The 27,840-nt window shown below is 46.7% G+C and overlaps 1 protein-coding gene and 1 long non-coding RNA gene across 4 annotated transcripts in view; one reads left to right on the top strand and one right to left on the bottom strand.

The window, feature by feature from the left end:
* Nucleotides 1-53: 53 nt before the first annotated feature.
* LOC116448525 lies at nt 54-12,340 on the bottom strand. 3 transcript variants are annotated; one of them, XR_004241989.1, is made up of 5 exons: nt 11,961-12,340; nt 11,299-11,416; nt 8,544-8,639; nt 5,442-5,590; nt 54-5,357 (listed from the first exon to the last, which is right to left on the bottom strand). It is a non-coding gene; the product is annotated as an uncharacterized LOC116448525 (long non-coding RNA). The 3 variants fall into 3 exon arrangements; XR_004241988.1 differs by having other exon boundaries at nt 5,442-7,435; nt 11,299-12,340; XR_004241987.1 differs by having other exon boundaries at nt 11,299-12,340.
* A 110-nt stretch (nt 12,341-12,450) lies between these two features.
* LPP (LIM domain containing preferred translocation partner in lipoma) overlaps nt 12,451-27,840 on the top strand; it is a 333,633-nt gene continuing 318,243 nt past the window's right edge. The window contains 1 exon segment of the mRNA XM_032119009.1: nt 12,451-12,497. The gene's annotated coding sequence lies outside the window, so the exon portion shown is untranslated.

Here is a 27,840-nt window from a genome sequence, read left to right as displayed (position 1 = left end):
CCTGAATTTCCCCAATCAGTGTCTAGACACAGATATCGCTGCTTTGTGAGGAATACAGGTGGAAAAGCATATTTTTATTCTTGAGGATCTCAGAAGCTTTTCTGAGAGGCAGAAAGTTTGCTCTCTTATTTGAACAACACACAGACTATCAAAAATCAGACCACGACATGGGCAGAGATAGGAACACAATGTGTAGGAAACACAGTACTCAGATAGGGCAGCCAACACTGTGCTCTTCTGTGTCTTAGTCTCTATAAATCAGGCAGATGTCTCGCAGGCAGCAAATAAGGTCTACAGAAAGCACTCAAATCCAGTGAAAGAAGAAACTTTATGAATCAGCATGGTGTGTATGGAGGTCAGCGAGGAGGAAGGCAGAAGGACACTAACATGAGAATAATCATTTATTAAAACACTGCAGCCCTGAGAAAGAAGAGCAGGAATTGTTGATTTCAGAGATCATGTGTAACAGCTGCCAGACAGGGGACTTCCCTTCTTCTCTACTGGAGTATGACCTCCATTCATACTTCGGCTGCTCTGGTTTATAGCTGTATGTTGTAGCTCTAAACCCCTTAGAGCCGAGTTCGTCTGCAATATTTTTTACGTAAAGCATTTATTTTAACAGCTTCCCTACATGGACTGTGTGCAGTTCTTTGGGGACAAGGCCATTTTTCAAAGTTAGTGCTGCAGAGACAATAAAAAAGAGCTAAAAGAGATTAGAGTTTTGACTCTTACTATATATCAGGGAAATCTTACTGGAAACCTCAGACAGATGCACAGTAAAAAGGCTAAGCATGCTGCTTCTGTGATATATTTGCCTGAAATTGCTAGAAGACTCATATAACTTTTCCCTGTTTGCACTTGAGAAACAGATCGCTTCACTTCTTGATCCAAAGTTTGAGCAGTTCATGCTTGAAAAACTGCAAACCAAGGGGCATTGGCTGATAATCATGTAATTGTGCTGCTTTTTTGTCCTTTTTTTTTTGGTGTATGTTGACAGCACATAAATCATTGTAGCTTTCCAGATAGTTATATTGGTAGAGCTCTGCTCCCAGGATTTAAAGGCAAAGTCTTGCAACGTGAGGACTGAACATCAGCTGAGCCATGGCCACTATCACTGTCAGCTTAGCTGATAATAAAAGGAGGTTAATCCAAACTGCATCGACTGCAGGCCTGTGTACAGCAAAGTCACACTGGCTTTGTTTATTACAGGCTAAGAGGAAGCACATGGACAGTTACCACAGCTCAGCTAATATATGGTAAGTTGCTAAGCTTGTAAGCCTTGAGTCCCTATTTTCTGAGTCACATCTGACACAGGAAATGGAAGACAATAATTAATGAGATATGGCTATACAATAGAGAGAGATGGTGAGATAACCTTATTACAGATTTCACTGGATCTTTTACCAAACAGATGATAGACTCGTTATAAAGGGTGCACAGAACAAAGAGAACATTGACATTTAAAGAGATTCTGCTCTGGAAAGCAGCCACAGAATTGGCATGATGGGTTTCCGTGACTTTTATGTTTGGCTTTCGGGTGAAGGAACAGCTTTGTGTCTATTAGACCTGCAAAGTGTTGCAATGTGGGAGTTACACTGATTTTTAGTCTGATGAGATTTTGGTCTTGAAGTATGCTTCTGTTCCTTCCTCCATCTCTTTTTTTCCTTCTTTTTTTCTTTTTTTTTTAACTTCATTTTCCATGAAGACCAGCTAGCAGCAGCTTTTGCTCCACTGTTTTCTTTGTTTGTTTATTCTCACTTGTTCACAGGGCAGGGCTGCTTTTCCCACTATGCTGTGGCAGCTTCAAAGCTGCCTTCACACAAGCTTATACCACCCTAGTTTAACCAGTGTGAACTTTTGCATTTGGTGATCGACATCAGTTGTAGAATGTCTTATCCTTATTCATTTACAAACTCTTCTAGCCAACCAGGACTGAAAAAACAGCTCTATTGATACTAAAATAAGAGGCTCTGCACAGCCTTGTACCCTGATTTAGTTAAAATTTCTTAAAACTGCTCTCTTTTAAATTAGCGCCCTTGACTATGCACTCGATACGTCAGAAACATCATGCCAGGGTTGTACAAGCTATTGAGTTTTATCCTCAGTGATATACTCTAAAAGCCTTTGCTTTCAATGAGCCTGGAAAGTAAGAATTTAAATGTTTGTAAGCTTGAAGTCTGTGAGTGCACTGGTGGAATCAAAGCAGTGGAAATATTAGACTAATACATGGGGTGAGACAAAACCACATCTGGCTCTGTGTCACCTGTCTCTGGCAAAGCACCCTCGGCAACCCTGAGTGACTTTGGGAGCAGTGGGTGCTGCCTGGTTGCATTTGGGATCACTTGGAACGTGGTGTGTTTAAAGTTAGCGTAAGTCTCATAAAAACCTGTAGGTAACACCCAATCAAAAGGCTGCACTGAGGCCATTTTGCACTTTCTGAAATGTTTCTCAGAATCTGGGTTTACCGGAAATTGCAACTTTCCGGTCTGATTCAGGAAAACATGAAATGTCAGGTTTTTCTCTGGAACAGAGATTTCAGCACTCATTCAGCCCAGCCAGCAGGTGAGGAGAAGCTTAACAGCAGCCCATGGAGTTAGTGCCCACCACAGTAATCCCTTGAGCAAAGAGCACATGAGGCTGGTAAACTCTGAAGGGGAAGTCAGAATGACCCTAACAGAAAACCTTTCCTAAAGGAAACCCCATCTGTTCAAGCTGGCATGGAGGAGTGTTCTCAGGAGGAGCGAGATGCAAAGTTCAAGGGAACTGCCTGTGAAGACACATGGTGACGGCGCTGGGTTATATAATGTGCCTCGGTGTGAGGAAGCTCTTTGTTCTATTTACAAATCCCTGTATTACTGACAAGGAAACTTGGGTGGCTGCCCTCCAAAGACAACAATGAAGAAAGAAAGAAAGGTGGGTTTTTCTTGTCTTGCAGCTCCCATAAATCCCCTCCTATTCTTAAGTGTGATTTTTAAAATTATTTTTCTTTCCCCCATGTATAATCCCATTGCAGGTTTTACAAGTGTAATTACAAAGCAATTAAATGTGGGAGCAGTGAAGAAGACTGCACCAAGGAACGCTGAGCCTATTTGTTTGAAAACTCCACAGGTGCTGGTTACAACTTGGAAACACCAAGGTTATTGTGTCTGAAGAGTATTGTTTCATCCACAAAGAGGTCAAATACCGGAGAACATTCTTGGATATTATGTTAGATTTAAGTGAGACTTGTTCCTCAAAGACTACCTTATAAATCAGCTTATCTGATACAAAAGCTCCCAAACCCTGAGAAAACTCAGGGTGAGATTGGAACACCAAGCGAGAGGATAGAGCAGAGGTCACAAAATCATGAATAATGCAGAGTAAAGGGATAGAGAATGAATAATCACTCTTTGCTATAGCATGAGAATACTGATTTTCATTAGAAAACAATCACAATCATTTTTCTCTGCAGAAATGGGCTCTTATTAAATAGACCCCTCTAAGTCAATCTCTGGGACTCTGCCTCTACCATTCACTTTTCTGTACTCCTCAGTAAATATGTAGACTGAATGGTGTAGAGCTGTAATGTCCTCTGGGAATAACCCTTGGTACCTGTCACTAAACCCATTCTATATTTTTGCTGGTGAACAGTTTGGCTGTAGACTAGATGCTGTTCTTGTATTCACTGAAAAATTTATTTTGTGAGATTTTCATCATTAGCGAATAACAAGTTCCGTTTAATTTCCTGGGTACTTTGGGGCAAAAGGCATTTATTTGGTAAAAGCACATTATAAAGAACTACAAGGTTGGGATAGTCCTTCCAAGTCTCACTCAAACTCCATTTCAGACACCAGGAGTCCTTTATCTCAGCTCTCTATCTAGGAAAATATTTACCCATTATAATGACCTAATCACAGGAAGGGGCCAGGGCCCAATTTTCTCATTTGCCTGCCTGTATCATCGTGGGGTGAGGCTTGATGCAGGGTGTGTACCAGTCCTGGACCCCTGTGCAGAGCCAGCAGTTGGTGCTCAACACCAACAGCATCAACCAGTGCAATGCTCTGGGTGCTCTCAAACGCTGCCTGGTGATATTCAGCTTCTCCATCAGTGCCTTCCTACCATGTGAGCAGCATAGCCACCTCATCAGGAATCTCTGGAGCAACATGGATGTGGCCAAAGCAAGGCCAAATAGGTTGTTGTTCCTACCTGAATGTAAAGAATGAGTGAAAGATCTTAACTGAAAGGCACTGGAACCATTCTGCTTGGGACAAAAGCAGAGCAGGAAAGAGCCCAGATGAAGTCACGGACCTTCACAGAGCTGCTGTGTTTCCACAGGTGAAGATGCAAGCTGATCTCTCTGTAATGAGATAGGGTGGGAAAGGTTGTATTATTAGGTTGCTTGTTGCCTTAAACCCTCCTTCTCTGTAATGCTAAATAAAACAAATGCTTCAAGGATATAGGTCATTATCCCTGATCAGCTGCCTAAAGGGAGGAAACAGAGGGTGGTAAACAGCTGACACATGGGTGTAGCCAGCTTTTGATTTAATAGTGGGGAAAAGTGGCATTTTTCAGTCTATGCTTGGGAGGGGTGAGATGTTGAACAGGTGAGATGGGCCTTCAGAAGTTCTGCAAATGCTGGACCTTGTGGCTGAAATGTAGGCAAATACCAACTGATTTTTTTTCCTCTTTTCCCTGCAGTAGGTGTGGGACTAAGAAACACAGGTGACACCAAAATGGCAGCTTCTCTGAAGCTTTGAAGCCATTTGACTCTTTCTAAAAGCTCTGTGTAGATCGGGTATTTGTAAGCATATTGCTTCAGGCTCACAACCTCAGCCAGCTCTTACTAGGAACATTATCACATTCCTGGAGCTGTGGTGGCTGTAGTGTGTCTGTAGCATCAGATACTTGAAGTGTTCTGAGAAAGGAGACAGAATACACAGAATAGACCCAGAATATAGGTGACTCTGACATCTTGAGGACTTGCCAAGGCACCAATGAGATCCTAAGGTTTCTCCACTGCAGCCACAAACTCAGTGTTCTCAGGTTAATACTCCGAAGGGAAGATGGTGCTTCCAGTGCACGTTTACTCTCAAATTGTCCACTAGATTAGAGACAATTTGGAAGAGATCTGTGAGCAATCTGGTTTAGCTCTCTGCAGACATTCCTCTCCAGCCACAAGCAGCTCATGAGCAGTTTGAGCCCAGCTCCAGTGCCAGGGATCTGTCACCTCACTGGCAGCGGGGCTGGGCTGTCTCCTTGGTGATCCAAGTTTTTGATGGTGTGAAGAAATGCACATTCAGGGATGGCTGAGCCCAGGGATACTGAGGTGCCCTGCATTGACTCTGTGTCCCAAAGTCGGACAGAGCAAATGGAGTAGCCTGTGGGCAGAGAAGCTCTTGGTTGAGGTCAAACACGTGGGTTGAAATGGGTCTATAAAAATTCTTCAGTCAGTCCATACTTACGTGCTGTAAGGTGATATATGGAGTTCTGAGGGTAACTAATGGAGGTAAGGAGTCCATCACTTTCATAGCCTGGTGTGATCTCCCAGAGGTTAGGAAGGGCTGTTGTCTCCTTTTATAGATGGTGGACTGAGGCACAAAGCTCCAGAGTACTGGGGAGAAACATGCTGGACAAATGTTTCTCATTAAGAAATGTTTATTTGTCAGACATGATTCCTTTCATGTAGTGTGTGTGGGAGTGTATCCATTTTAGCAAGATACTCTAGGAAATGTTTTCTTGGACTCAGCATGGAATTTCTGGCCAAAATGATCCTTTGCTGTGGCATGGTCATTCCTGGGCTGACTGGGAGTCTGTAGGTCAGATCGTGGAGCTGAGACTGGCAAGATGGGGAATTAAAACAGGGAAAACTGGTTCTCAGTCACTTCTGGCACTGTGATTTGTTTTTCATTGCATGCTTTTTGTCCTTTATTACAAGAGAGAAAGTCCTCCAAAATGTGGAGAAGTCCCATTTTTGTCACAGTAGAGATGGGAAAGATTCCAGACTCTCCAAGATATTGGCAAATGGTGGAAGCTTTTCCAGCTCAGTTCAAGCTGCAACTTTCCCCAAGTCCCACATCTGTTCTGTTGCAGAGCTGCATACTTAACCCTGGTTTTCTGCATAGAAAATGATGTAAATAAAACTATTTGCTTTTGAAAACTATTACTGCCTAATCACCTAGTGGAGAAAGGGCAAAGCTGGCAGCCAGGAACTGGAGACCCAGCAGCCATGTCCTCTCCTTTTGACTTCATTGTCCTCTGTTTACAAGCGGGTATGTCAGACTGGTCACACCTCTCAGTTCTCAAGGCAGTTGTTTTCCAAAGCAAATACTTCTCTTTACATCATTTTCTTTGTACGTATCTTTAGTATAAACCAAATTGACCTCTTGCTTTTTCAAGGCTTTAAATAATTTAGGACCTTTGTAGGAGGCAGATAGGTGTTTTGAAGCACTCCACGGAGGACACCTCCTGAGCCAGCAAATCCAGAGCTTTGCTGTTGCATAGGGCACTGTCTGATGGCACTATGGGATTTGGGCTACCTAGTCCTCTGGGAACATCCACCTCAAGTTACTCATCCTTGCAATTACCAACTGCACAGCTTTTGATTTCTTAAACTCTTCTCATCAATCCTGTTCTTTGCTCAAGTATGCCCAAAGGCTCAGAAAGGGAAATGGAAATGTCCAGGGGTCAAGCACAGAAATCAAGTTTTGTTCAGATGAAAACTATCAAGAGAGAGTGTGCTACCTTTGAGCAGGGAGGCCAGAGGGTCATTGGCTAATTTTGCAGTCTTGCCACAAAACTCCTCTTGGATCTGTTGTTCAATGCAGCTCAGACTGATTTTCATCCAGAATAGCTCTTCATATTTTAATTTTGGTTTCCTTTTTTTTCTTTTTTTTCATTGTGAATTATTTATCCTGTGTTTCACCAAGGGAATCTAATTTTCTCATCTTCTCCCTTCCTAATATTTAAGATCTCTCTAGGTGTCTCCATAATACACCCATGTTCCCTGATGGAAGAGGTTATAGGAAAAATCCACAGTTGGCATTTTTAGCTTGCAGAGATAATATTTTTGTGGCTGTATACATTTCTGTGTGCTGGAACTCTATTTACTTTAGCAGAAGAGCCCGTAAGATTGATGAGAGAAGCAACATATTTAAAATATATGTTTTGCAAATGTGTTAATGACTCTATAGGCTATAGGTCCCTGTGGAAATAAGAAGAGGCATTCTTTTAATAACAATGGAGCGCATCCAATTTTTCTTCCTACTTAAGTTATTTCCAGCACATTCACTAAAATACTACCAGATTCAATAATATTTGTCTCTTTCTTGGCTTCTTACATACATAGCTTTCTTCCATGACAACAAGTCCAAGATATTTTGGAGCCAAAGCAGGAATGATGATGTGTTTTTGTTGTTGTTGTTCTTCTAACCAGCTGTCTCTGCTCATCTTGCTGTCACTAGGAGAAGACATCTGCTTAGTAGATTCAATATTTTCACTTTGATTCTCAACAGGGAGGTCAGAGCCCATGCAAAAATGTCCCCCAAAATATTTGTTACCACAAACGTTTCTTTTAAGACTGAGGTACTTTGTTTATTTAGTGTAGGCTCCATAAAGTATTTAACTGATTCCCTTCCTGTAAAGCAAAGCACTTATGATTTCAATGCTAAAATCTGGACATGAGACATTTACCATCAGTGAGATACTGTGCAAGATATCAGATGGTCTAAAATACAAAGTCTAGTGGCTTCTGCTTTAATTATATCACATCATTTTGATGAGATACTAGAAGTTTGCTTTTTTCCCCCCACTAAACTGAGACCCAGAAAGTGAGGATTGTTAATGAAGTTATCAACTTCTTTACCAATTCTTTGTGTTAATTTCATCAAAGTTCATTAGAGAAAAGGAGGAGTGCTAGTAATGGTTTGGATGTGCCAAAATGCTTCAGGCAGTTCTGTCTTCTAGGCAATTCTCCTTCCTCATTAACCAAAGATCCAGTCTAGCAAAACACTTCAATCCTTAAATCTGCCCTGTTCAATGGAACGCTTAAACCTAAGCTAAAATCTCTCTGGGCTCAAATTGGATTTAAGCATATCCTTAAAATGAAGTATGCTACACTAGCACATTGCTCAACTGGAATTTAGCAGTTTTACAAATCTTTACCATTCCTGAGGCACAGGCAGCTATGGCCTAGACTGTAGATGGAGCAGAGCAGGGAGCATGGCCTGAAATATGTGCAGGGAGGTCTATACTTCCCTGAGCTACCCCAAACTCACCATGGCCAACAGTGAAATGATATGGAATTAGACAGGACTGATGGCCAGGTAAAACTGAGCATCTTGTTAGCCACTTGCAACTCCAAAATGTGCACAGAGATGGAGGGTTTGATGATGGTTGCTCTCTCTGACACACTCACAGAAAATTGGGGAGTTTGTTGGAAATTGTATTTCTCATCAGTGAAGATTCCCTTGGGGTTTTGGCCCAGTCTCAATTGCTGTCAGAGATCTGTGATTCACGCAAGCCTGCTCAGTACTGTATCTTGCATTCCTGTCTGGGTGCAAACATACCTGCAAAGTGGGGAATGACAAAGCTTGGCCCACTGCTGTTCCCAGATTCCTTCCACCAGGCAGCACACCAGCGTCTCTCAATCAGGAACAATCATCCTGTTTGGAAATTAATCAGACTTGCAGGATGAGTCTTTTCTCTCCCGTCTGCCTGCTATCCATGCTGGTGTTTCCTCATTCCTTCCCCAGTGCCACAGGAATGCTATTGCTGTGAGCTCAGATTTTGCATGTGTTTCCAGGAATACCCGTTGGAGACTGAAGGGTCAAGTGTGACACTGCATGTCTTGGTGGAAACTGGCGTCCTCCTGGCGAGGCGGCTGAAAAGTGCTGCGGTTTGGGGCAGAGGAGTCTCCAGTTGATCTAACACTAATTGCATCTGATCTTTGTCTGTAAATTAGGTGGCAGCTCTCCCAAAAACACATGCTTAGTGTGTTTTCCAGCCTCCTTGGCTTTTACCCACAGAAAAATTAGTTCACCAGGTGGGTGACTTTCCTGTTGTTCTAGAATTGTTGCTACTGAGGGAATATGTCAGTTCCCCACAACTTCATCTGATTAGGAGCTGAATTGCAGCAAAAGTGACTTGGATTAGAGATAAAGAAAATGTATCCAACTGTGAAGCTCTGTAATGGATCTTCTAGATATTCTTATGAGCAGGGTAGGTGGACCCCTGTCAGGTATGGTTTAGGTGGTGCTGCTCCTGCTTTATGGCCTGAGATGGATTTCCTGTGGCTTCCTAAGGGCTCTTCCCATTCTGAGTTTTTTGTTTTTCGATTTTTGCATCTGAAATCTCACTGAAGAGACCCAAATTCTGAAAAGCGAGATTTCACTTGCTGACTTCTGGAAAATTTGCACAGAATGGGGTCTGATAGGAGGTAATGGTGTGTCATTCCCTGCTCTAAACCGTGTGCTTCAGGTTTCTAAGGGCTCCTCCAGACATGGGAAGGTGAACTGACTGGTCTAAAGTCACACAACTCAGGGAAAGTAGGAGCAGAAGCCAAGTTTCCAATCTCCTAGTCATGTACCTTAAATGCTAAAAAACTTAATTTCCTTGAATTAATACTTGCCCAGGCTGACTCCTGTATTCCTGCTTCCTGACTGGCCTATGCAATGTCAGACATTTCAGTCTTTTGCTGTTTAATTCATTTTGCTGCTATGGTGCAGGGTGTGGTAGATATTACCAAAGGAATGATTGTATGTTTGCCAGTATTTTTGATTCTTTCCAGGCAAAGAGCAGATTTTCACAGCCAGGCTCAACACCTTGAATTTTCTACTTTCATTTCCAAAGTGTGTGATATTGGTCATGATAGGAAACTGAAAAAAAACCCAGAAAATTCATGCTGCGTTTGACAAGGCAGTGACCGTTCTGGGCAGCACGTTACAAGGGTAATGGGCTGCAAATCAAACTTCTGCTGCTGTGCTGCAGAGGATTAGTCACAGTTCATCTACCAGCAAAATGGAGGTAGCAGTAGTTGCTATCTCAAACTCTGGAGGCTCAAAGCTTAAAACTTTTGGGATCATTTAAAGGAGGCTGCCGTGGATGGGTACAGTATTCTATCTTCTGTTAACAGCACTGGAAAATTTCATAAGCTTGATGGATAAAGAAGCAATAATTTTTGGATATGGGACAAGGAAAATATTTGACCACTGGTTTTCTCTGAAATACTAAATAGAGAACACTTGTCTCTCATCGGTGGGCCAAAGAAGGGTTTTTTTTTTGTGTTCATATACTTCCCCTAGATACTAGCTGACACAACACAAGGGCTGTTGCAGATCTGCAAGAAAACTTGAAGAAAAAAAAACCAAAACAGGCAACAGTTCCTGTGTATATCTGCCGTTGAGAGCTCCACTATGCTGAGGTTGACAGACATGGGTGCCAGGAAGCCCCTGGTGATGACCACTTGCTCCTGGTGGAAGAAAATCCCACTGTGAGTTGTCCTCGGGGTGCAATGCAGGAGCATGACCTCGCAGCCCAGTGGTTGAAACACTCAGCTGGAAGGAGACAGGTGAAGTGTAGGTTCAGGGAACTGAACCTGGGTTTACAGGGCCTCAGGGGAAGGCTTTGGCTGCTCAGCTTGAGCTGCTGCTATGGTCTCTTCCATCTGGAAATCAGCCGTGCCCGTGTCTTTCACAAGAGGCCATGTTCACAGAGCACTGCTGGCTCTCTAGGTAACACCTATGGAACGGGACCCGGGTGACTCATGCACCATTCGGCTTTGGTTTAGGATCTCAGCAGGGTTCAAACACCGGGTAGGTGGCTAGGACAAGGCTGGGGTATTTCTAGTCATAGTCCTAACGCTGTGGCCGTGACTGCTCACGCAGATTTAGCTGCAGTGCTTCTAAGGAGAGAATCTAGCTCTGGCAGGCCTCTGTTCCTGGGGGGAATTTAGCACGGGGCCAGTGCAGGACATCAAATCAACCCCAGATGGGGGGTTTGCACTGAGGACTAAATTTGGGAAATGCCACACTTTCCCTTCTGAGGGGTCTGCCAGGGTGAGGCGAAATCTCTTGGGGTCTCCGATTGGGAAGTACACTGGTTCTGGCAGCCAGGGAAGGTGGAGAGAAGCTGAATCACAATTCTCTGCTGCAGCTTCTTAAGTCTTTTAGGCACTTATTGTCCTTTCTTTGTGTCCAAACGAGCAATCTTGCCCTCCTGGGGCTGTCAAGCATTGACTGTATAAGATGTAAACATCTTCTGAAAGCACACACCAGAGCCCTTTATTTTAAAAATGAAATACATTTGAAGTGCCTAAAAACTCACCCAGAAATCTCTTTCCAAATGAATTAAGCTTGGCAACGCTCCCCTCCACAGCCTGAACACAATGTAACCCTTCTGTCTTCCAGTTCTCTTCAGGGCAGATGCAGACACCGAACAGCTACTTAAAGGGTAACATTCCATTATAAAAACAATCACACTCAACATCCCAATTTATTTTAATTGCAGTCCTTAGAAATAGCCACAAAACAATCAAACAGAAAGCAATCAGAAAATAGTTTCCCTTCCCCCTCGCCTTAGTATTCTCGACAAGTTTTGTTTTGAATATGTGAGAAGGCAGCTCCTTTGGAACTCTCAGCACCTTTTACCTCCCCTCACCTTGTTCTTCGCCCCAGCTGGGGAAGAACAGATTAAAAGTTGCTTGGAGAAGCACCCAAAGAATCATAAGTAGCCCTGGACAAATCTTCCCTGTGAAAAATTGGATCCTGCAAGGCACAGGGTGCGTTTCTGTGTCTAAGGCTCCCTTGGCTCCGGGATGCAGAGCAGGAAGGTGATGCTCACAGGGTCGGGGCCGCCTCCACCCCCGCTCCCCTCCCGCCCAGGTACCGGGAGCCGCTGCCGCCCGCCCCCCCCCCCCCCGCCAGCCGCGGCGCAGCCCCCTCCCGCCGTGCGGCCGCCCCGGCCCCGGCCCCGGCCCCAGCCCTTACATGGACAAATCTGCCTGCAGGGAAAGGCAGGAATTCGGGCCCTTGACGTCAGCCGCGGGCAGAGCGCGGCAGCCCGGCAGAGCGGGAGGCAGCAGCCGCCGCTTTCGCTTTTTGTTTCGGGGCCGTCCCGCCGAGCTCGGGGCCGCCGGCCGCCCCTCCCTGCGCCCCAGGGGAGGTAAGGGCCGGGGGGGGGGGGCGCGGACGGAGGGATGCGGGAGTGCCGCGGCCAGGGGGGATGCGGAGGGGCTGCCGGACCGGAGGGAGGGATGTGCGGGGCGGAGCGCGGGAGGGGCTGCCTGGGGGAAGCGGCGGGCGCGGCGCGGGGGTACCCGAGCCGGGAGCGCGGGAGGGGCCGTCCGGGGGACGCTGCGGGGCAGCGGCGCGGGGCGCGGAAGGGGCCGCCGGGCGGAAGGAAGGGGCCGGCGGCGGGGCCGGGGGCGGTCCCGGGGGGCGGTCCCGGTGCCGCCCCCGGCCCGCCCCCCGCCGCCTCCTCCCGCCGCCGCCGCCGCGCTCGCCTCCGCTGCCTCCTCCCCCGAGGTATTGTTGCAGATAATAACTTGCCCCCTTCCTCCCCCCACCCCCGTCCGCCCGCCGAGGCAGCTGTGCCACAGCTGGAGCCCCCGGCCGGGGCGGGGAGCGCTGCCGGCCGCCCGGGGGGGCCGCCCTGGCTCCTCCCTCCGCCCGGGGCGCCGCGGCCGCCGGAGGGGCCGGCCCGGCGCGGTGCGGGCTCGGCCGCGGGGCGGGGGCAGCGCCGGGCCCGGGGCAGCGGGAGCTTCGCCGGTGCCCGGGCGGCCCCGCTGCTCGGCTCCCGCCCGGTGTCGGCGGCCGGGCCGGGCCCCCCACGCGGGCGGGCCGGTGCCGCAGGTGCACCTGGCCCGGGCGGGGGCTGCCGCAGCCCCGCCCCGCCGCCCGCCGACCCCCGGCCGCGGCTCGTAGTAAATAATAAGTTGAGTAAAGCTCCGGCAGCTTTTTATATGTCGGGGGAGGCCCTGCCTTCTCCACCAGGTAAGGACGGAAAAGTTTCCCACACCCTGACGTCACCCACGGTTTCTTTTTTTTTTTTTTTTTTTAAAGTGTAGTTTTCTCTTTGCCCTCCCCCTTTCTTGCCCTCCCCTTTTGAACAGGCAAACGTTACCCCTGCCATTGCTCAGGAGCACTCCCCGCGCCCCGGAGCTGTGCTGGGAAGCCGGCAGTGCTCCCGAGGAGGCGTTGATGAAGCAACTCCTGCCTAATTGCTCTGCCGCCTGTACCTCGAGGTGCAGCTTGGCCCCGCCGGTGAAACAAACGAGGGTTGGATTCTCCTGTTTTGTTTTGAATATCTTTTGTTTGTTTCTTTTTTTTCTACACCTGTAGGAATTGACTCTAGCCCAATTGTGTTGTTCTTGGGTTAGTTTCTTGTCTGTTTCTTTCCGTTTTGCTAGGGACTTGGTACACAAAAGTTTAAGGAGCTTGTAGGAGCCACCAAACCTGCTGCTGTGTATCCCTGCACATCTGCAACACCCTGATTCCTCTACACAAAGGGATTTTGGCCCATGCAGAATAGGAAGGTCTCCCATACAAGCCACAAGTGTTTTTGGACATTTCAGGATTTCTTTGCTTCCATGGACTTACTTAACTGTAGAGTTTGTGCTTGTACATTCCAGGAATGATTTCTGAGGCAAGATCTGAGAGAGTGGGGGCTGCCTGGGAACTGGGTGATACAGCAGGTGCTGGCTCACCAAGTAATTGGAGAAATGGGATATTAGAAAAGTATGGGAGCATGCAGAGCTGGAGAAGAGGATACAGTGTTTCATCTCTATGTTAATGTGTCTGTGTTCTTGCTGAAAAATGTTGGCTGCTGCCCTGTGTGTAGCCCAGCCTGCTGTGCAGCAGCACAGTTTAGGGATGTGAGGGACTTTTTAATTATCACCACCCTTGCTGAAGCAGGACTGGCCCACACAAGGCTAAATAATACTCTGGGATTTCCCATGGGAAATATGTATATCTGTGGATAAAGATTTATTGTTGAAAACTTCTCTCTCCCTGTTGTCTTGGTCTGTCTCCCCCTGCCCACCCCATGACCTTATAGCCTATTGCTCCTAAATTTATTAGCTCTGTTATTCCCCTGTTTCAATTGTTTAGCCTTTGTTGGAGGGTTTTTCCCCTGCGGGATGGGCCATCAGCAGTTGATGGTGTGGGTGGTGGCCACAGAGCCACCTGTTAGCAAGCCCCTACCCTCCCTTGTCAAATCCTGCCTTTAACTTTGTTGTGATGCAGGTGCTGCTAATGGGCCCTTCAGGCCTGTTGCCCGTTGTTTCATAGATGATTTTCCTGTAATTGTTTTATTCAGGTTTTCCTTTTCCACCTGGCTCAGCTTGTGTAGGCTGGGAAAGACTGCCTGATCAGGGACACCTGGGCCCAGGATAGCAGCAGCAGTAAGTTGCCATCAGTAATGGTGCTGTAGAGGGATGCTTTGTAGTGGATAGGAGACCTGCTTCCCAAAAGTCACTGCCACCACGTGTGTTGAGTGGCCATGGACACATTGGCTGTGTGTGTCCCATGTTGCCAGCAGTCCTGGTTGGTGGCATGCAGCCCTTGTGTGCTGCCTGGGTAAGTTCCTGGGTGGAAATGAAGGACATGTCCAGGAAAATGAAGCTAAAACTGTCTCACTAAAACTTCTGTAGGTACAGCCCCAAGCTGCTCTGAATTGCTGATGTGCAGTCTCTGTGGTGCCTGGGTCAGTGACAATTGCTGCTTTTCTCGCTGTACAGCTGTCTCTGTCTTGCCAGCCCTGATTGCCTGGTGTGGTTGATACTGGCTGGGCAGAGATGCTGGTACCAAGCTGGGAGAGAAACTCCAATTCCTGTTGCTCAGAGGTGAGATTTTTACCTTTGGAACATGCTTGGAGGTCAGCCTGGATGTCAGGGCAGGATGCTGGTGAGCATGCCCATCTTAGTGTGGGTTCCATCTCTATGAATCCTTTCTCTTGTTCCTGTTTGGTGGAGGGTCACTCAGCTTCAGGGGATAAAAGTATTGAGTGATGATGTCTGTGATGTGTTGTTGTGAAACCAGGACAAGCTGGCAAAAGCCTGCCTTTAGACGTGGCAGGCTCCATATCTTGGCAGTTGAGGTTGGTTTACCTGTCTTGCTGCATGGAAATTTGCAGACCACATTGGATTTCCAAGTTGCATTGCTCTGAGAAATGCCTTCAGCTGTCCTGTGTTAGTGAAGTAATGGGCACAATGAGGAACTGGTGCAGTGTAATGGCAGATTCAGGTGTGTATCCTTGGTAAAGGATTTGTTTCTCTAGGATGTTCAGAGCTGGGCTAGTGAGTTTTGCAAGGCACGTTATAGCATTGGCTGCAGTCTCAGTGGAGCTGGAGTACTTTTTCCTATCTTATAAGTATGTATTTTTAATTATAACTCCTAGTAAGAATTATGGTGTGGGGGTTCATGCTCAGGATGGAGACATCATTCAATTTTGAAGCCTGGCTGTTGCCTTGTTTGTCAAAATCACTGCTTCTGTCCACCTGACTGACTATAAAACTTAAGTAATACTCTTGTGATTAGTCAAACTTCATGTATGCAGTTCTGGAGAGGTATAGTAAGAATGGTTGGGAGCTGGAAAACCTGAGGGAGTTTTACCAGTAGTATGGGATCACTCCTATTAAAAGGTCACATGTTAGAAAGGTGTCAGAGAAACAGTGAGGGCTGTGGAATAGGGATGTCTATTCCTTTGTACAACTGAAAACCAAGGTGAAAGTGGCTGATTAAGACGAAGAAAGTTAAGTGCTTTTCAGTGTAACTAACAGTAGCATTTATCATGCAGAATGTTGCTGAGAACAAGAGTTTAGCCAAGTCTGAAAAGAAGATGGGATGGTTGTATGAGTGTCAGGTACATTCAGAGTTGTACCAGCCCGTGGTGGTGCCCATTGTATCATAAACATCTAATTGGAAAGAAGAAGCAGTTTCATGTAGGTTTCCATGAAGCATCTCCAGCTGACTGTAGCTAGTGAAAAGCAGTAGCTTGGGTGGATGACAAATTGTTCCAAGAAGACAGTTTCCGTGTGTCTGTGGAAACAAATACCCTCAGGGTGCCTGCAGTGGTTTCTCTATTGCTCTGCCCATCATAGTTGCGTGAACAATACATCCTCTGTGGCATTTTGTTGCTCCTCAAGCTTCTGAAAGCCTGACCCACACAGCTCTGCCTTTCTTCTACTGAGCTCTTCTCTCCCTGACATGGCTCTGCAAAACACCTGCACTCTCTGCTCTGGCTGGCCCCAGATGCTGGGTTTCACCTTTAACTGATCGTCTGGGCTCTGGTGTGGTCTGTGGCAGCCCTGCTGAGGTGGAGCTAAGTCCCTGTGAATACATGAAGAGGTTTTAAAGATGGCATCAGGATGATGAAGAAACGTACACTGGCCAAGAGTAGGTCCCTTCCAACTCAAAGCTATTGCCTGATTCTTTAGATATGTCTGTGATTTTTAGGTGCTTTATTTTTGTTTTTGATGGGGAGAAACCTTCAGGGAAGTAAGAAGAATACCAAGTCCATGTGACCCACCAGAAGTTTGGGATTCAACATCTGTATTTGCTGTGTGCACACATGAGTGAGACTAATGCTCCTGTCTGCAAGACAAGGTCCTCCCTCCACAGCCTGTCTTTTCACCCCAGTAGCTTCCTCATCTCCCTTTGCTCTTTCTCTTCTAGCAGCATAATTCTGTTAGAAGCTAGAGAGCTTACTGCAACTGCAGCCAGGACAGAGGAGACAGGAGCAAAGGAGATGGAAACCCTAACTTATCAAAGGATGTGGGTTGTCTGATGGACAGATTCACAAGGAACAATGCCTTTAAAGAGCGTGGGTTATACATAGGAAAATACTTGAAATAACTTTACAAACAAGGGTTCCAGAGGAGGGATTGGAGGGAGGATCTTGTGTTTGGTGTCCACGTGTTCTTTGGGATCCTGGAGGAGAGAGCATCAGTAAAGTTGGAAGAGCTCAGTGTTTTCCCCTTTCTAATTTAGGGAGCCCTTTGTTTTGCAAAATAGAAACAACCAGAGAAAAGAAAACAACAAATCAAACTGAAAACCACAGACCAGAAAAGAACCCCACAAAACATTAAAGCTTTTGAGAGCTTGTGCCTGTCTGAGAAGCAGAGTTTAGCAGGGTTGGTTCCTTTCATTCATCCTGCTCCTGGGCATGGCAGGCCAGGTAGGGTTGGTGATGTTTTCCAGTCCAAACATGAAAGAAACTAAAACCCGCTACCCACATGTAATGGTTGCAATTAAGGTTATTGGTAGAGACAACTCAGTGGAGATTCTGTTTTGATCTCCAAGAGCTGGTTTCGATCAGGTTCTGAGCAACTGCAAGAGCTGGCATGAAAATGATCATTTTTAAGTCACTGTCAGCAAGTCTCTGTCGTTTTAGACTGTCAGTATCTGTTGTTGGGATCTGTGGGTGACAGTGACACACACGTGTGAGTCAGAAGAACTCCCAAACTATCACAATATGCTCAGAGAAGGAAAACAAACATTGGTGGAGTTGTGGGCTGCTGATAACCTTTTCTTAGACAAAGTTAGAAGCTTTTGAGTGTTGCAGGCTGTTAGGATGTTTTCTGTTGCCCTTGATGCCATAAGGGAACCTTGGAATACCGTGATTTCTCAGCAAACCCATAAATTACTTTGTTTGGTTTGGGGGCAGGGAGGGATGCATGAGGGTCTCTGGCTTATGCCAGTTTTGTTGCTGGGTAATAGCCCATCAACCCTCTTTGGGATTTGAAGATCTGGCTGGGAGGGATCCTGTGTTGTGTCTAAGAGAGTTTATGCACATGAGCATCCTCTAAGTAGGTGCCATTCAGCTCTTGGCTGCCTTCCTCCCCCTGCTCCTGCTGCTCAGTGATGCTTCAAGGCAGGAAAACTTCCGTCAAATCTTGGATGATTGTGCTGCCAGTGGAATAGTTAGTTGAGATTTAATATGGCCATTATCTTTAGGTAATAAAGTATCAACTAACTTGGCATAACTATCTTGTTTAATGTCTGTTAAAAGCTCCACATACTTCATTCACTGGGTGAAATTTAATAGAAGTTCATCTAAGCATTCATTGCTTATTTAATTTAAAAATAAGTTGATCTCCATGACTGAAGTAACAGGCACTAAAGATTTAATTAACATTTAGTAAACTGCCCTGTTCGCTCTGAATTGCACAGTCAGGCCTTGTTTATGCATCAATTTGTAACTTCCCTCTCCCTTTTTTTTTTTTTTTTGCCAGTTGATCTCATTGTGGGGAGCTGCAGTCATCTTCTAGTCTCCCTCTGCTCCTGATCTCTCTGCATATGGAGAGCCTATGCTGGGGCTGGAATTCTGCTGAGGAACCAGGACTCAGCTGCTTTATTGCGAGACCAGCCCAGATGTCTGGGTAAAGGCAGGTGGGACAGAGAAGGCTGAATTGACAGGTTGTCCCATGGGCCTTGAAAAAGGATCTGTGGAGCCCCATGGGATGGGTAGGGTTGCACTGTGTGGTGGGGTAGAAGTGGTCCAGCTCCAAACCTTACCTTAAATTTGGCTCTGTTATATATAAGTATCTCCTGCAGGCCTTTTTCAGCCGCGTGGCTGCTGCATGGAATTCAGGTTGGTGAGGTTTGCTTTTTGGAAAGAGAATGTTGGAGTGTTGTTACAGGTGACTTGTGGGTGGTCCTGCTCCAGTGGCTGTGTTGGTTGTACCCCAGCTGGGGTGGTTTCTGTGTCAGTAATGTGCATTTTCAACGTGCTGTGTGCATGTACCCTAAGGAGCTCTCTGTTTCAGCAGTTTATTACCTCACCTTAACAGACTTGAATTACTCCACTTAGTGAGGCATGAATGAAAGCAAGGAGTCTCCCAGACAGTGCAGGCAGCAACGGCTGGGTTGGGAGAGTGATTGAATTAGCAGCTGATAAGTGGTTGTAGCTCCAGCTGCTGCATCATCACTGCCTCACTAGCCTGGGAGTCAGGGGTGTTCCTGTTCAAGCTCTGTGCTGAAGGAATCGGCTGGCTGGGATTTAACACAGCTCGTTGTTTGAGATAGAGACCTGATTTGCTTATCATTAGTTTGGGCAAATCTTGAGAGATACCTCAAGGTATTAGTGCGGCCAAGATAAGCCTTTAATCTGGATCTCCCCAGAAAAATGGACAGTGACTGTGGCAGCCACGTGGCAAACCTGTAGTTAATTGCATGCTGTGAACTTTGTTAAAAGAATGGTGTTAAAGATGCTAAGTCCAAGTGCTCCAAAGCTATGAAATGCCAGAATGAAGGTCGTTGAAGCCTTAATTTCAGCCTCCCCTGCAAGCAGGTATTATGAGAGAGCCACTTAATTGCCAGAGCACCTACTCTTTGTGTCCAGAGTGGAAGGTGATACTTGATGAGCGGCTATTCAGTTGCTTTTCTCTTTGTGCAGTGTGTGGCCCCAGTCCTTATTTACCATGTACTGTTCAAACTCGAGACAGAATGCAGAGTTATTAATTTTCTTTTGTGCTTTTCCGGAGTCCTCTTTGCTCTTTCATTGGAGCACTTTGGACATTGGAGGAACTATTTCTGTAGTGCCTTCCCAACGTGAAGGAAAATTATTCTTGCCATTTTACTGATGGGACACTGAGACTTGGAGAGGCATGAGACTAATTGTCTCACATCACCCTTGACACTGAAATCATGGAAGAAAAAGGAGTTAGACATGGGCTGTTCTCTTAAGTGTGCAGTCATAACTGATAATAAAGCAAAGAAATGGTTGGAAAGAATTGTTTGTAATTACAGACTGATCTTCCCTCATATTTCCTGCTGTACCTGCCTCTGTATGCATTATCATTATTATCCTTGGTTGGGAGACAAAGCCTGTACTTACCTTGCATGGGTATTAAAATGCCTAGCTTAGTGTGGAAGCTGGTATTTGGCATTTGGAGTCTAGAGCAGCTTAATGCTGTTGGAACTGAAATGTGGTAGTGAGGAGGTCAAGAAATGAGCCACAAAGATGGTTAAGGTCCAGGTGGTATTTATGTATAAAAACATATTTCAAGAAGTAGAAGTAATGGGGACTTCACATCATCTGCTCGACGCTTCCTCAGTGACTTGTTTTCCCATGTACAGTGTGACTGACATTTTTCAGGGTAGTTTAAGCTTCTTTTAAAGCTTATTCATCACTTCTGATCCTGCAGGCTATTTTTTTGGAGAATGAAAATGATGCCTTCCTTAGCACAGTTTCACTTTGGTGCTTTTTCAGAGAATCCGTTTCTTTTTCGAGTTCCTTGGGATGCAGAGCTGAGCTTGGAAAACACGGCATTGCATCTTTGCCATTTAAGGAGGTCTTGGTGAACCTTCTGCATAGTAAGTTTGAAATTCAAGTGTATGAGTAATCCAGCTGAACTCCACAGTTACTTGTGCGCCTGAAGATAACTAAGTTTTAGCACTGTCCTGTACCCAAATCCTAATCTGCTCTCAAGGCAGCCGCATGGGGAGCAAATGAAGTGCAGAAGGGTTAAAGTTACCTGAGGAAATGTCAGGCTTCTTTCCTACTGTAGCATGCAGAGTGACCACTTCAGTGAAGAGTCAGCCTTATACAGAGCAGGAGATCCTATTGTGAGTGGTGCAGACATTTGCAGGCTTGTAGCAGTGGCTTTAAGTAAAGGACTGTGGGGTCGAAGCACATTTTGGAAGTTAGGAATAATGCCTTGGACCTTCATGTCTGCAGGAATGAGTATGGGGTTCTTGGCATGTAAGGCCTCTTCGAGCGTCTCCCTCTGCATCCAAGGTTTGGGAATGTGGCCAGAGCAGAAGGTGAACTTGAAACAATATAAATGAGCATGTCTTTCCAAGGCACTCCACCCACCTAGGTCCTCGAAGTGTCTGGGTGAAAGGATGGCAGCTCACAGAGTGCCTGCGTGCCTCCTTCCATGGCTTGGCACGGCATGTTTTGCTCTGTTGCGTGGGAGAGCTGTGAACTTGGGGTGTATAGAGGCTGGGGAAGTTAGTTGAGAAATTTTTAGCGTAGCCTGGGAGAAGGAGCTACAAGAGCTCGTTGCCTTACTACACACAAGGATCCCTGCAGGGTGTGTTCATGTGTAAGTCATTCTGGATGAAGTTGGTTACTCCCATGCCCTATTGCACACACAGCCTACAGGCAGTGTGTTGTGGGCACTGTTCCTACAGTTGGATATCAAATGTCTCTAAGGATGCAGGGCAGGTGGCTTGATATCCACTCACCTTTGCACTGCTGGGTGTATTGCTTTTCTGTGCTCTGCCCTGGGATAGGATAGAGAGGATTGCTCCAGTGTGTTAAAATGATCTGTGCTGGTTGTCCCCACGCTGTCTAGGGTCAGGCCACTCTCTGGGCTCTCGTACTCATATTCACATCATCTTGCTTCCCTGGATGCCATGGCCCAAGCCTCCAATCTGTATTCATTTGCACACCTGAGGTGGTGTGTTAGGTCTTGGGTTTTGCTGTCATGTGCCAGAAGTCCGAGCGAAAGTGATCTACTCCAGCTTTGTTGGCTGTTCCCCATCCCTTGAAGAACAGTGAAGCACAAGCCACCTGATGGGTTTTTGCAACTCTTTTTGCAACAACACAATTTCTTGTGTCTCACGTGATTGATTCATGCCTGATTAAGGGCGTGCCCATTTTCCTGGGTGGAGCTGGATGTGCAAAGGTAGCTGTGTTATCAGAAAGTCACTGGCTCATCTCAGTTAGTTTCAACTCCCTTGGTAGAGGCACCTGCTAGAATGGGGATATTTTTTGTGTTTTAGTTGTGCAAATTCTACCTGATGTAGAATGAAAGTGATTCCAGATGCTCTTGATCTCCAGAAAGACAAGACCTAGCCATCTAATGAAAGACACGAGTAATTCTGGGTATGGTATTGGTATACTCCTGGGCTCCTTTCATCCTTTGTTTTTGCTTCCATATCCCATAGCCAACATTTTCTTGTATTATCCATATCTCTAAATTTGACTAGTAGCATCTTGGGCTGGGCCTGGCACTTGTTTTGCTACCTGAAGGAGAGTTGTGAGTCTGGCAAACTTTGTGCATCAAATTCCTGTGAGCCCAAGCACAGAGCACAAGCTGCACCCGTGAAGTGACCTCTGGGTCTGAGGAGGTCCTGCCTGGGAGATAAAGAATGGTGAGAGAAGAGCAGAGTGATTGACGTGGGGACACAGTGACTGATTATGAGCAAAGATCAAAAGGATGTAAAAAGTGTTTGTTAGCAGAATGTGACTAAGATAAAGACCTGATAAGTGTTGAAATGTGTGGAGGAAAAGGAAGCAGTAGCTTCTGACAGAGGAAAGCTGTACACGTAGGACTTGCAACTTGGTGCAAAGCAATTCTGGGTCATGGGAACGTATGGCTACTGTGACTCTGCCACTGCAAGCCATTGCCACTTATATCCCTTTAGCAAATGTGCATGGTTCAATCTGAAACCTACTTGGGCTCTTCCCGTCCTTCCTGGGGAGTTCATCTCCCTCATGGCTGTTTATCGCTGCAGTTTCTGAGCTGTGTGTACTCGCTGTCTCATTCCTCAGCCCTTACTCACAGGAGGCCTCTGTGTGAGGGAGGGACACCCAAGAGAAACATGAAACTTGATGCTTTTAAAGTCCCTTGCCACAAGGAATTTGGGTGGCTGATCAGCTGCTGCTGGGTGTTTGGGAGCCTGCTGGAGGTCTGTGGGCTGTGAGTGTGATCTGCAGCACTCCAGAGAGTGGGATGGAGCTTGAGGGAAGGTGGTTTTCCCTTACAAAGGGCAACCCCCATCTGGGGGCTCGTGGTAGAGCTGTGCTGGCCCAGCCTGTTAGCAAAAGTCAATTGAGCATTTGGATGGGGTGAAGTGGAGGAGGGGAGCGCTGAAGTTATCAGTGAGCAGAGGCAGGCTGTAAACTATAGGGTACACGTTATGCCTCCATCCTAAAACAGTGAAGCGTGTCAGGGGAGATACAGCCATATGTGCAAATATAGCATGTGGGTTTGGGTCTTGGTCCAGCATTCACATCCATAAATAGGCCAGCTCCTTCCTTATGCTAGCGTTTGTGTACACTTCACAAACATGAACCAACTAATCCCAACAGATGTTTAGCAGCCTCCAGAGCCCATAAGGAAGTTAAATATCATTGCACTTTGCTAGAGAGATGCCCAGGATTTCAGTAACACCTGCTAGAAGATCCCTTTGGAGCTGTGTGTGTTGGTGGCTGTGTGGGCTCAGCTCAGCGGGGCACCTGCTGCCATTGCCTCGGGCTGCTCTGCCCCAGTGTGCGAGGGCTAGGCTGGGCTTCCACTGACATCAGAGACACAACTTCCTTTAGTTTGTGAGGGAGAATGGGATTTAGCAGTATGTTTACACACTCCCACTTTATTAAAATCTAGTTGAAAGGAGGGAGCTGTGGATTTTGCTTGCTGCCTGCCTTTGTCTACGTGCTGATGTGCCCACCTCCTTGGTGGTCATCTGTGAAGTCATCGTGCTCCTGAATGGCCTGTATCCTTGACTTGCCTCCCTCTTTTTCCTGAAATGTCAACATTTAGTTGCAAGCTTTAACACCTCTGAGGACAAGCAAGTGTTACTGAAGTGGCGATTTATTCTGGAGTTGTCTCTGGACTCTCTCATTTGTGATTCAAGAAGTCTTCAAGAAGGACTGAGGACCATACCTGTTTCTCCTGGCCTCTGTTTGGTGCTCTGGCTGGGTGGCTGTCCTGATTTTTCAGGCAGAGTTGTATTTATAAGGCTGATAAGTGAAGTGCTTGGGGCAGCAGTAGAATAGTCCTGGATTACTAATAAATCAAGAACTTTCCTTAGGTGTTTGCTCACTCAGTTCTTCATCAGTCTCCATGAAATATGAATGATGGCTCTGAATACACACGTGTGGTTAAAACTTCTGGGAGTCTTCTCAGGGCACAGACCACATGAGTTTTTGCCATTCAGCACCTCAAGGACAAGTCTTGGGTGTCTTCTGTTGACAGGGGCTGTGGGCTGCTCTGCCTGTCCCTCATCACTGAACCTACTGCGGTCTCTTCGCTGCACTAGTGTGTACATCTGACTTAGTCCATGCTGCCAGTGGCTGCTGCCCAGCCCTTTTGTCTGCATTAGTTTAACTGAGTGAGGAGCTTGCAGAGCAAGCTGTTCATTCCCCTGGTAACTGTGCTTGACAATCAGAAGTTATTCTGGGGGTGAAGCACTGGTACAGATTTGTTTACCTTGGTTGGGGAGCCATGACCCCTAATAGTTTTCTCGCTCGTAGGAACAGAGTGGACTTGGTTTGCTGCGAATTAAAAGCCAAAAGGCTATGTAGTCTTTTCCAAAATAATTACTGTCTTTGGTGAACAGAACAAAACTATGCTGACTTCCTATTTGTTTCTAAACCCCTTGCTTGTGCTGTCTTACTTTGCACTGGCCATGATGCATGGCAGGGCCCCATCAGGGCCAGCAGCTGCATCTTGGTGCACAGGGAGTTTGTGCTTGAATCCTTTGCCTGCTGTTGGACCGAAGGATAAGTACAGGAGAAGCATGGGGTTGTGAAAAATGTTATGAAGCTAATAATTACATTTGGGATCAAGGCTGTGTTTTCTTGGTGGGAAGCCATTAAAGGTGACAGAAGTGAGTGTGTGTACCCTGTGTGCCAGAGCATGTTTTATCTTGGCTTTTTATGGGCTAAAAACCAGCAAGAAGAAAAAAAAAAATGGTTTTGAATGTCTGTGCATGCTTACTACCAGGAACCCTTGTTCCTAGACAGTTTAGTTTCTATCAGTAATTGGTTTCAGATATACACTGACTTTGATCCATGTGTTGAGTTGGGCCTGCTATTACAGTGGAAGGTGCCCCCTTTCCTTTCTGTTTGCCCAGGCTCTGCTTCTGTCAAGTTTTTGCCTAGACAGGACTGCACCTGCAGCAGGAGGGGCACAGAGGGTCTTCTCCCTTTTTGGCTGGTCCTGAGTGTCCATGCAAGTGTTTGTGCTCCTTCAGTGCAAATTGGAAGGGCTGTCTGACGGCACTGCTGGGTTAAGGGCTGAAAGATGTCTGGTCCGAAGTGGCTGGGTGCCCTGGAAGCAGGGCCTGGAGCTCTGTGGCTGCTGTTGGCTGTGTGTGCAAAAGCAGAAGCACCTTTCCAGCCTTATATTTATCCCCACCATGGTGGGGTTTGGGCCTCTGAGCACCAGCTGGGGTAGGAGGAATGGCTGTTTGGGCACTAGTTACTGGCTGAACATCCATCCTTTCAAAGGAGTGGTACAGGGGTGGGCAGGAATCTCTCAGGACTAGCTTCAGAAGCTGGGGCAGGATCAGCCCCATTCATAATGCTCTGTAAATGATGTGTTTGACCTGCTGTGGAGGCTGGTGATGGCAGCTGTGCCCGCTCAGCTGCAATGCCCCCTTTTCATTTCCCACCCTGGGTACAAAAGTCAGTTGTGTTCACTTTGCACAGGAAGCATTCCCAAAGTTGCTGTGCTCTGCTGTGGGACGTGCAGGGAGCAGCAAAGGGGCTGTATTTTCTTAATCTGCCTGTTTGATGAGGCAGTATCTGGCTGTGCCCTTAGCAACAGGTTTTTTATTGCAGATGGAGTGTCCTGTTTTAATTGACTAAGAAAAAAGAATTTGAAGAGGGTATGAACCCATGACCTTGAGATAAATAGTTTCTTATTGAGTTCCTGAGCCCCTAAGCCGCCCCCTCTTGTGAGGGTAGCGTGGTTTAATCAAAGGTCAGAGGCTTTGTTGCCTCTGAGCGCCTCAGAAAAAGAGGGTGACATGAGCGAGTTCTCCCCGGTCCTCTGTGACTGCAGTCATTTTTGGCCTGTCAAGTTTCCTTTGAGCTCACTGTGCTTGTCCTCTTTTCCTGGGTGATGGCTCTCTTGACCTTTGGTAGTCTCTGTGAATGCTGATAAAGACCTGGTGATCAGGTCAGCTGTGTTTCTGTAACCAGATATATGGTGGCTATGGGCGAATGGCTTTTGCAAGGCTGCTCTGAGCCCCTGTGTGTAACACGCAGATTCACAGCTCTGATAGGACATAGCCTTTGCTTGCCAGCTCTTCCCACACTGCTCCCACGTGTGTCTCCTGTTTCTAGGCTGAAGGCCAAGTGTGGTATCTCACACACTGCTGTGTGGTGAGTCTTGGCATGTGCTGACCTGTACTTGGCCACTGATGCCTAAGATGTTGCAGTTGTTCGTGAAGGTCCCCCATCATTTTTTTCTGTGTTTCCTTCTTGGGTGGTGACCAGGCATAGGGCTGAAACTCTTGTGAGAGGAGCATTATTAGTCCTTCTCTCTCCTCCTCTGCCTTCTGTTTTCCTGACTACAGTCACTAATGCTCCTTGAGCCTGGCTCATGGCTGTCATGAAGCTGGTCTTGCTTGCACATTGAATGCAGACTTCCTTGATGCTGTGCCAATTCAGTCTTTGAAAATACTGTCTGGCAAGTCCTGGAGAGATCTTTGCCTCCAAAAGCTTCCACGGTTCCCTTCTGTTTTTCCCCATCACCAAGTCAAAAATAAAAACACTTGGCTCAGTAACAAATGCTGGCTTCAAATGCTGGTGACAAAATTCCTGCTGACAAGCTTAGTATGGTAGGGTAGGAGTAGGTGAGGACAGGTGTGATGGTGGTGTTATGCTGTTAGGTGCTCCTGTGAATCACACAGCGAGACAGAAGAAGGTTGAAGAGACCTTTCCTGGTCTCGAGTGGTTTGTACCTTTGGTGTGATGTTGCGATCACACGCTGTAGCGAATGTTTCAAATGAGTCGATCTGTACTCTTCCTGAATACAGTGCTCAGGTGTAGCAGGCTGGAGAAAATCACGTGGCAAACTCTTGGAAGAACACAGAAAATTAGTAGCCAAGAAAACTTTGTGCTGAGAAACCATCAGGTACATGGGAAGAAGCGCAATGTCTCCCTGTGAGCACCAGTGAGATCCCATAAGGGTGCTGGGAGATGTGTAATTGCTAACTTTGCCATTCTGCAAACCAGAAACCTCTTTCTTTTCACTGAGAAACAGGAATGCAGACAAAGTGAACCAAATCATAGAGGTTCAGGGCTGCAATTTCATAGTCATTGTTGGTGCTGTAGGCAAAAAATAAAGGAAATGCAGTTAAAGTCCAGTGTATTTCCTTCTCCAGATCAAGGTACAATGGCATTCACAGTCCCCTTTTACAGGCTATTAATTAAACCCCTTTGGTGGGAGAATATTCGACAGAATTCCCATGGAAGTCTGTGTGTGCTGGCTCTCTTGCACAAGGTGGTGAAGGGGGGTCCAAGCTCTGCCACCTTCCCTTTGCTTGCGCCCAAGTCCCTGCTGGGAGGATGGGAACACGTATGGGGTGTGGTGCCAGGCAACTGTGTGCTCTCCCTGCCTTTTGTGGGAGCAAGTCCTGACCTGACATGCAGGGGAAGTGCATGGAGCTGAGTGTTATCCTGCAGGCAGGTCACCAGGTCTCTGTGCTGGATAGATGGGTGTTTGGCAGCTGTGCTGTGGGACAGCATGTGAATGGTCCTGCTGAGCTGGGGCATTGGGATTGCCTTTCCTTCCCCTTGTCATGATGCTGTTTGCTGGACACCTCTGTCTCCTTTTCTAGTTATCAATGTCAGGCTGAGGTTTGCACACCCCAGGGCCGGTGGTGGTGGTCATGTTCAGGTGTCCTTTGGGGAAGGAGAGGGGCAGCAGCTTTGTCTGCAGTAAGGTCCAGGGCTCTGTGTGATGGTCACAGCAGGTTGTCATCCACAGCAAAGCAAAGGACAACACCTTCGCCATTGTCCCTCCCCGTCCCTACCCTGGAGTGGGGACTGTGTGGGAGCAGCCCAATTTCTCCATCACATGGAGGAAAAGCATAAAGCATTGCCTCAAGTGCTACCCCTACTATTTGTTTCTTTTTTATTCCTTTGGCATAAGGGCCAAATTCAATTGGGAGTCTGGCTTCC

This window comes from Corvus moneduloides, chromosome 10 (assembly GCF_009650955.1).
Source record: "Corvus moneduloides isolate bCorMon1 chromosome 10, bCorMon1.pri, whole genome shotgun sequence".
In the NCBI taxonomy this organism is placed as follows: Eukaryota; Metazoa; Chordata; class Aves; order Passeriformes; family Corvidae; genus Corvus; species Corvus moneduloides.
The sequence above is the reverse complement of the archived record's forward strand: the minus strand, read 5'-3'. Positions and strand labels throughout refer to the sequence as shown.